We start from the raw sequence: 9253 nt of genomic DNA on the forward strand, positions 1-9253 counted from the left end.
TGTTAAGGCCACACTGGTAAATAAGCACACCCCGAGATAAATTGGAAAGAAATTGTCTCAGGGACAGAATAATTAGGGTGGACATCTGCAGTTGGGGAAATGACTGTTTTCCAGTTTTTCCCCCAACTCCCCACAGGGCCACTTGTCGCTTGTTCTTATGTTTTGGTTTTTCAGAGCGTTGACCCTGGCTTTGCCATGAACACATTCTGCTATCATGCCTTCATACCACTATCAGCACCCTCTCTAGTCTTTAACACTACCATTAACACTCCCTTTGTCTTTCTTTTCATTCATGGAATGTGGGCTTTGCTGGCTAGGTCAGCATTTATTGTCCATCCCTAATTGCCCTTGAGAAGGTGGTGGTGAGCTGCCTTCTTGAACCGCTGCAGTCCATGTGGTGTAGGTACACCCACAGTGCTGTTAGGGAGGGAGTTCCAGGATTTTGACCCAGTGACAGTGAAGGAACGGCTATATATTTCCAAGTCAGGATGGTGAGTGACTTGGAGGGGAAGTTCCAGGTGGTGGTGTTCCTGTCTATCTGCTGCCTTTGTCCTTCTAGATGATAGTGGTTGTGGGTTTGGAAAATTCCATCAAGGGAGCTTTGGTGAATTTTACAGTGCATCTGGTAGATGGTACACTCTGCTGCTACTGTGTGTCAGTGGTGGAGGGAGTGAATGTTTGTGGATGGGGTGCCAATCAAGTGGGCTGCTTTGTCATGGATGGTGTCAAGTTTCTTAGTTGTGGGAGCTGCACTCATCCAGGCAAGTGGGGAGTATTCCATCACACTCCTAACTTGTGTCCTGCAGATGGTGGACAGGCTTTGGGGAGCCAGGAGGTGAATTACCCGTCACAGGATTCCCAGCCTCTGACCTGTTCCTGTAGGCACAGTATTTATATGGTTAGTCCAGTTCAGTTTCTGGTCAATGGTAACCCCCAGGATGTTGAGAGTGGGGGATTCAGTGATGGTAATGCCATTGAACATCAAGGGTTGCTGCTTAGAATCTCTCTTGTTGGAGATGGTCATTGCCTGACACTTATGTGGAGTGAATGTTACTTGCCACTTGTCAGCCCAAGCCTGCATATTGTCCAAGTCTTGCTGCATTTGGGCATAGACAGCTTCAGTATCTGAGGAGTTGTGAACGATGCTGAACACTGTGCATTCATCAGCGGACATACCCACTTCTGACCTTGATGAAGCAGCTGAAGATGGTTGGGCCGAGGACATTACCCTGAGGAACTCCTGTGGTGATGTCCTGGAACTGAGATGACTGACCTCCAGCAACCACAACCATCTTCCTTTGTGCTAGGTATGACTCCAACCAGCAGAGAGTTTTCCCCTGATTCCCATTGGCTTCAGTTTTGCTGAGGCTCCTTGATACCACACTCGGTCAAATGCGGCCTTGATGTCACCTCCCTTCAGGAGCTCAGCTCTTTTGTCCATGCATGAACCAAGACTGTAATGAGATCAGGAGCTGAGTGGTCCTGGCAGAACCCAAACTGGGTGTCAGTGAGTAGGGTATTGCTAAGCAAATGCTGCTTGATAGCACTGTTGATGACCCCTTCCATTTCTTTACTGATGATGGAGAGTAGACTGATGGGGCGGTAATTGGTTGGGTTGGATTTGTCCTGCTTTTTGTGTACAGAACATACCTGGGCAATTTTCCACATTGCCAGATGGATGCCAGTGTTGTAGCTGTACTGGAACAGCTTGGCTAGGGGCGCAGAAAGTTCTCGGTGCACAATACTATTGCTATAATATTGTCAGGCCCATAGCCTTTGCAGTATCCAGTGCCTTCAGCTGTGTCTTGGATATCACATGGAGCGAATCAAATTGGCTGAAGACTGGCATCTGTGACACTGGGGACCTCTGGAGGAGGCCGAGATGGATCATCCATTTAGCACTTCTGGCTGAAGATTATAGCAAATGCTTCAGCCTCACCTTTTGCACTGATGTGCTGGGCTCCCCCATCATTGGGGATATTTGTGGAACACCCTTCTCCAGTGAGTTGTTTAATTGTCTACCACCATTCACGACTGGATGTGGCAGGACTGCAGAGCTTAGATCTGATCTGTTGGAAGTGGCTTCGCTTAGCTCTGTCTATCACTTGCTGCTTATGCTGTTTGGCACGCAAGAAGTCCTGTGTTGTGGCTTCACCAGGTTGTCACCTTATTTTTAGGTATGCCTGGTACTGCTCTTGACATGCCCTCCTGCACTCTTCATTGAACCAGGGTTGATCCACTGGCTTGGTGGTAATGGTAGAGTGGGGGATATGCTGGGCCGTGAGGTTACAGATTGTGTTTGAGTACAATTCTGCTGCTGCTGATGACCTACAGCGCCTCATGGATGCCTAGTCTTGAGTTGCAAGATCTGTTCGAAATCTATTCCATTTAGCACAGTGGTAGTGCCACACAACACGATGGAGGGTTTCCTCAATGGGAAGGCAGGATTTTGTCTCCACAACGACTGTGCAGAGGTCACTCCTACCAATACAGTCATAGACAGATGCATCTGCAGCAGGCAGCTTAGTGAGGATGAGGTCAAGTATGTTTTTCCCTCTTGTTGGTTCCTTCACCCTCTGCCCGCAGACCCAGTCATGTGTCCATGACATCTTTGTCAAATTTCTCCTTAGCTCTCACCGATGCCTGACCTGTTATTTTGCTTCACTTGCTCCAACCCCTCTCAAACACTGTGAAATCCATCACATTTCTACTTCTCTTTCTCTCTGAAGAAGAGGCATAAGTACTCGAGACGTTAACCCTGTTTCTCTCTCCACAGGTGCTGCCAGACCTGCTGAGTTTTCCCAGCATTTTCTGCTTTTGTTACCCTCTGAAATGGCCTAGCAACCACTCAGTTCAAGGGCAATTATGGATGGTCATGCTAGGGATGCCCTCATTCCAAATAAAGAGTAAAGGAAAAGGAACAGAGTTAGCGTTTCAGGCCGATGATCTTTCATCAGGACCAGAACCAGAACCAGAACCAGAAGAGGTTGAAGATATGTAACAGGCTTCAAACAAGTATAGAATCAGGGGAGAAGGGGCTGGGTGGATAGCAGAAAGGGAAGGTATGTGATCGGGTAGAAAGCAGGAATAGCTTAAATGACAAAAGAGATATTCATGTGAGATAAAAAGAGGTGGTGATGGGATGAGTAAGGAGACAAAAGGTGGATCTAGAGGAACTGAAAATGGCAGGAACAGAATAATTACCATTACCAAAATATAAATTACTGCTTGAAAGTATGGAGTGACATTGGGACAGTAACTTAGCACCCACCAGCCTCTGGTACGGTTCTTCCGGAACTCATTCTTCAGCAACTGCATAAATAATCCTGTCTTGAGTTGTCCAGCGACTTTTCCACTTCCTGTCCGCAGGTGGAGTGGGGCAGGTGGGGTGATGGGGTCAGTTGTTGCCAGGGCTGCGAGGCCGTGTGTGGGGGCACGAGTAGTTGCCAGGGCTGTGAGGTCAGGTGGGGTGGTTGCCAGGGCTGTGAGGTTGGGTGGGGGGCAGGAGGGAGGTGAGGGTGGTTATGGGAGTCGGGTGCTACTAGGGCTGTGATAAGGTGCAAACAGGAGGAGAGTGGGAACTGTGCAGTCGTGGAATTTAAAGGACCAAACTGCGAGGAAAAGATCATCACGGCAACATTCGACCCGGGAACAGGGGCCAGTATGGGACAATCCCTTAAAATAAGTGACTGTTGGTCACCCTGGCATTCGACTATATTGCTGAACGTAACGTCCTTTTGACATGGATGCTCTTTTGTGAACACTTACAGTAGCTGCGCGATCACAGATATCACACGGAGAACTTGGCGAAACATTAGCGCGTCCCCCAGAAACATGAAATCGGTGTCGGCTGGGAAGCAGCCCCGAGCTCTGGCACTTAGTCGAACTTGTTGAAACTTGTCCTGCTGAGACACACAGCTTTTTGCCACACACTGACGGGAAGTTAATGAGCTGGTTTCTCAGGTGTTCTTCCTTCACTGCTCACTGCACCGGGTTCAAGGTGACATTGAAAAATATCTGCACCGAAGGCGCTTCGGAGATGTTGTACAAAATGTAAGTCTTTCTCAAAGCTCGACCTCATTGCTACAATTCATGTGTTTCATTTAAACGTGTGAAATGTATTCAATATCTTAAAGAAAAAAAAAATCTTGCATTATTGAACATCAGCTTCAAGTCTGGACTGAAGTATTCCCAAAGCTTATATCCTCTGGCATCACTTCTCACAACTCAAGCAAATGGACCATCCAAGATAAAGGGATGTCCTTGGCTCTCTGAGCTGTCATTGTAAATGATTGTCCAGTTATTAGATTGCTATATCAAATTGTGGTGAATTAACTGCCATTATATGGGAGAGATGGCGGTTATGTCATTAGACTAGTAATGCTCTGGAGGATATGGGTTCAAATCCCACAATGGCACCTTTGTGCAATTTGAATTGAATTAATAAATCTGGAATTGAAAGCTAGTCTCAGAAATGGTGACTATTAAGTTATCATTGATGGTTGTAAAAACCCATCTGGTTCACTAATGCCCTTTGCAGAAGGAAATCTGCTGTCCTTACCTGGTCTGGCCTACATGTGACTCCAGACCCACAGCAATGTGGTTGGCTCTTAACCGCCCCCTGATATGGCTGAGCAAGGGCAATTAGGGATGGGCAACTCATCCCATGAAAGAATAAAAAAAAAATCGCATCATTATGGTCCATTATCCTTGTCCACCTGTTGCTATCTGTAACCAGTTTCCATGGTGATCACCTGTCGACTTTTTGTGATTTTATGTTCCATTTTCTTTGCTCCTGCTGCTCATTCCTCGAGAGTCAAGGGATGGCATTCTGCCTGGCAACAAGTTTCCTTGCAATTGAGTGGTGGCGTATGGCTGATTCAATAGCAAATTGCGTTTATATAGCATCTTTAGCACAGTAAAACCCCCCAAGGCACTTCACAGGAGTGTTGCCAAACAAAATTTGCCACAGAGCCACATAAGGAGATAGTAGGACAGGTGACCAGAAGCTTGGTCAGAAAGGTAGGTTTTACAGAGTGACTGAAAGGTTGAGAGCGAGGTAGAGAGGGCGGTGAGGTTGACGGAGATAATTCCAGAGCTTAGGGCTCCAACAATGGATGGCATGGCCGCCAGTGCAGGAACGGTGAAATTGGGGGATATGCAAAAGGTCAGGATTGGAGGAGCACAGGGACCTTGGCAGGTTGTAAGGATGGAAAAGGTTACAGAGATAGGGAGGGTTGAGGCCGTGGTGGGATTTGAAAGGATTTGTGGCACAATGAGAAGAATGTATAGTGACCTTGGCTCGAGCTGACACAAGAGATAGGAATCTGTCGATGTACACAACATTGTGATTAAATCAAACAGTTTATAACTGTTGCAAACATCATGGTGACTTCTACTGCACATTGCCTGAGTGCAGGGAAATCTCAGGGGTGTTTACATGACTTTTTCATGCATTGGCAAAACACTGATATGCAAAATAGACCAATATGTTTCACAGTGTGTTGTTTCCTTCAAGAATGTTGGTTTAAAGACTTGAGTTTGCTCGTGATTTGTGAACATGCACAAAACAAACAATTAATGGAAGCTGGCATTATATTTGTTTTAAAGAGAAAAAACATTCAGACCAAATCCCATCTCAATTCCTTTAATCTGTCATCGAGGAGCAGGTTTTGGGTCTTAACTCATCAAAGCTCCTTCAACAGCACCTTCCAAACCCATGGCCACTACCATCTAGAAGGACAAAGGCAGCAGATAGTTGGGAACGTCACCACCTGGAAGTTCCCCTCCAAGTCACTCACCATCCTGACTTGGAACTATATCACCGTTCCTTCACTGTCACCTGGTCAAAATCCTGGAACTCCCTCCCTGACAGCACTGTGGGTGTACCTACAGCACATGGACTGCAGTGGTTCAAGAAGGCAGCTCACCACCACCTTCTCAAGGGCAAATAAGATGGGCAATAAATGCTGGCCTAGTCAGCAATGCCTAAATCCCATAAATTAATAAAAAAAGGTCTTGTGAACATTGATGCTAAATATCGGAGAGTCCCATGAACTAAAAGGGGGGTCCTGAATGAGAGGTCCTCAATTTAGTTATGGTATGTAAATTACAGCTCTTAGATTACATGGCAAACCAGAGATACTGGCCATATAAGAAAAACTGATTGCACAGATAGTTATCAGAAGACTAATGGGACAGTCATGGAACATTAGAACGTAACCAACGGGAGTAGGAGCTGGTCATTTGGCCCCTTGAGCCTGCTCTGGCATTCAATATGATCCTGGCTGATCTTCTAGGTCAAATACACCATCCTACACTAGCTCATATCCCCTAATTCCCTTAGACCCAAAAATCTGTTGAACCCTGTCTTGAGTAAGCTCTGAGCAGCCGCAGCTAGCTTGGCAACCAGATTCAATGATAACTTGTAAAAGGGAAGTTGATTTAAAAAAAATATGCGTGGAAAGACCTGGGGGATAGACAAAAGGGATAGCAAATTCGTAAGGGCAATGGGCCGAGTGACCTCCTCCTGTATAAAGTTGTTTCATCTATTTTTTTACATTTGGATTTTGGGCCCTCGGTGTGTAAACTAACCATTCATCCCACTGGAAGAGTTTCCTTAATCTATGTCTGTAGGTAAACCTACATTTGGTTTCTCACATTTAAAAGAAAAGACTTGCATTCATGTTGGGCCTTTTCCAACCACAAAATGCTTCAGCATGCTTTGCAGCCGATGAAATACTTTTGAGGTGTTGTCACTGCTGTGATGCAGGAAGCACAGCAGCCAGTTTGCGCTCAGCAAGCTCCCTCAAACAGCAATGTGATGGTGACCAGATAATCTGGCTTTGTGATGTGGTCTGAGAGTAATCAAGTGTCAGCCCTGCCTCAGTTGGTAGCACACTTTCTTCTGAGTCACAAGGTTCGGGGTTCAAGTACCAAATCCAGGCTTCAACTCACAAACAAGCAAGGCTGCTGTTCCAGTCTCGTAGTGAGGGTTGTTAAACCGAGGCCCAATCTGCCTGCTCGGGTGGATTTAATGGCACCATTTTGAAGAAGAGCAGGGGAGTTATCCCCTGTGACCTGGCCAATATTTATCCTCAGTCAGCATCACAAATAAACTGGCCATGTGGGAGCTTGCTGTGTGCGAACTGGCTGCTGCGTTTTCTCTGTTACAATTCGAAAGTACTTCATTGGCTGTAAAGAGTTTTGAGAAGCCTGGTAGCTGGGAAAGGCAAACCTACCTTTCAAATATTGGCCTGGACATTAGGGATAAATCTCCTCCTATTCCTTGCAATCTTTTCCATTGACCCAAGAGGGCAGACTGGGCCTCAGTTTAACATCTTAGCTGAAAGGTAGTCTCTTCAACAGTGAAGCATTACCTCAGTACTGAGTTGGAATACCAGCCTAGACATTTGCGCCCATGTCTCTGGAGCAAGACTTGAACCCACAACCTTCAGAGTCAGAAGCGATAGTGTTGCCCACTGAGCTACTACTAAGATGTTGACAGAGAGCCTGACTTTCTTGAATTTTGCTCAGGTCACTGACTTCTGTCATCATGTGGTGAGCACAAAGTGGGTGGCGAGGCAGAATATTTAATACTTGCCACTACTGGATTGCTGAAAAACAACTGTCTTCTGTGGGTCAAAATGTTGGCCTGGCCTGTGGTGAAGAAAACTTGATTTTAATCACAACTGGCTAAATCCTGTATTTAACTAAAAATCGAGAGAAAGGGACACATGCTAGTGTACCAAAATAGGCAGGGCAGTGACAGCTTCAGGAAAACAATTCATTGTATTTTTTGTACTGGAAAGTCGAAATCTCATGTCCCTCCAATGATTCAGTTTAAAAGAAAGGCATATGTCCTTGGTGTTAACGGTGAGAGTCAGGAATTGCAGTAGCCCGGCTCAGAACTGATGTAAGTCTGCAACCATATAATGTATTTATTGTTGAAACCACAGGTGGAATTGTCCCAGATTTGCACTAAGTGCGGTAGCGGGTGGGCTACCTGCCAGCTGCAATGGCAGCTTTTCATGTCGTATTGTCCCAAATCCGCCACGTTATTAATGAACTCCTGGGAAACAGGCTATTTCTGTGGTGGGCAGGCTCTCATTTGTCTGCCCTCTATCACACCGCTGCTGCATCGCGCTGGGCACCATGTTTAAAGTCCAGCTGCAAGCGCACATCTCAGTGCTTCCAGCTCACCACTGCTGTATGGAAGACATGGCCCTGAAGCTGAAGAAGGCTGCAGCCCCCAGGCCCAGCGACACATCCCTCGAGCGCCTTTTTGATGCCATGGATACCCGCCAGGATGTCCTCTACCCCCGCTCTGGACTCAGGATGGGCAGAAACAGTACTAGCCTGGCTTGGGAGGTGGTGGCAGCAGTGGTCAGTGCCAACACCCTGCAAAAGAGGACAGCCACCCAGTGCCGCAAGAGGATGAATGATCTCCTCTGTTCCGCCAGGGTAACTCACACACTCACAAACCCATCACACATCCACAGGGCCCTCACTCCCTGCCAGTTCAAGGGACATCACCATTCACTCCACTCACCACCAACACAGGCCAGGCATACTTATCACCTAGTCTGGCAGGCTGGCGGGGGGAAGCTCTGGAGCACTTGGTGGCACCTTCTTGCCTCTGTGTTGCTTGAGTGGGCAGATAAGTTCTGAGCTTGACCCCAATCATATCAATGCGGCTGTGCTTGAACTGTCTCAGCTACAGACGAATGGTCACTTTATACAGGTTTCCCTAATGTGTGGCCACTTCCCTCACCCACCCAATCCCCCCACCCCCCCACCCCACCACGAATGCTTGTGCGCTATATTCAGTGGCAAGGCTGCCCTAACCCCCACCCCTGCCACAAGTTGCCTCAATGGTAGGGCTGCCCTTAACTCTGATCCCCACCCCCCCAACTCCACTGTAGCTTGAAGTCCAACAGGCGACCCTGGCGAGCACTGCACAACGTTACTGCGCACTCACGTCTGAGTTCCCCTCAAGGTGCAGGCTGCCAAGCGCACACCTTTCATGTGCTGTTGTGAAACACGTCGGCGCGCTTTCCCGCCCACATAGACGGACGATCCAGCGGGTGGGATTGGTGGGGTGGGGGGGGGGGGGGAAACGGGTCCAGCGGGCTGGCCCGCTACTGACATGCTGATGTACCACAGTGAGGTTCCCAATGTCGGATGGCGGACTGAGAGGCTCATCATTGGTGGGCTGAGCGGACGATCGCAAACTGGTTTCCCACGGTTGTAA

This window comes from Carcharodon carcharias, chromosome 28, assembly GCF_017639515.1.
Source record: "Carcharodon carcharias isolate sCarCar2 chromosome 28, sCarCar2.pri, whole genome shotgun sequence".
Classification (NCBI taxonomy): Eukaryota; Metazoa; Chordata; class Chondrichthyes; order Lamniformes; family Lamnidae; genus Carcharodon; species Carcharodon carcharias.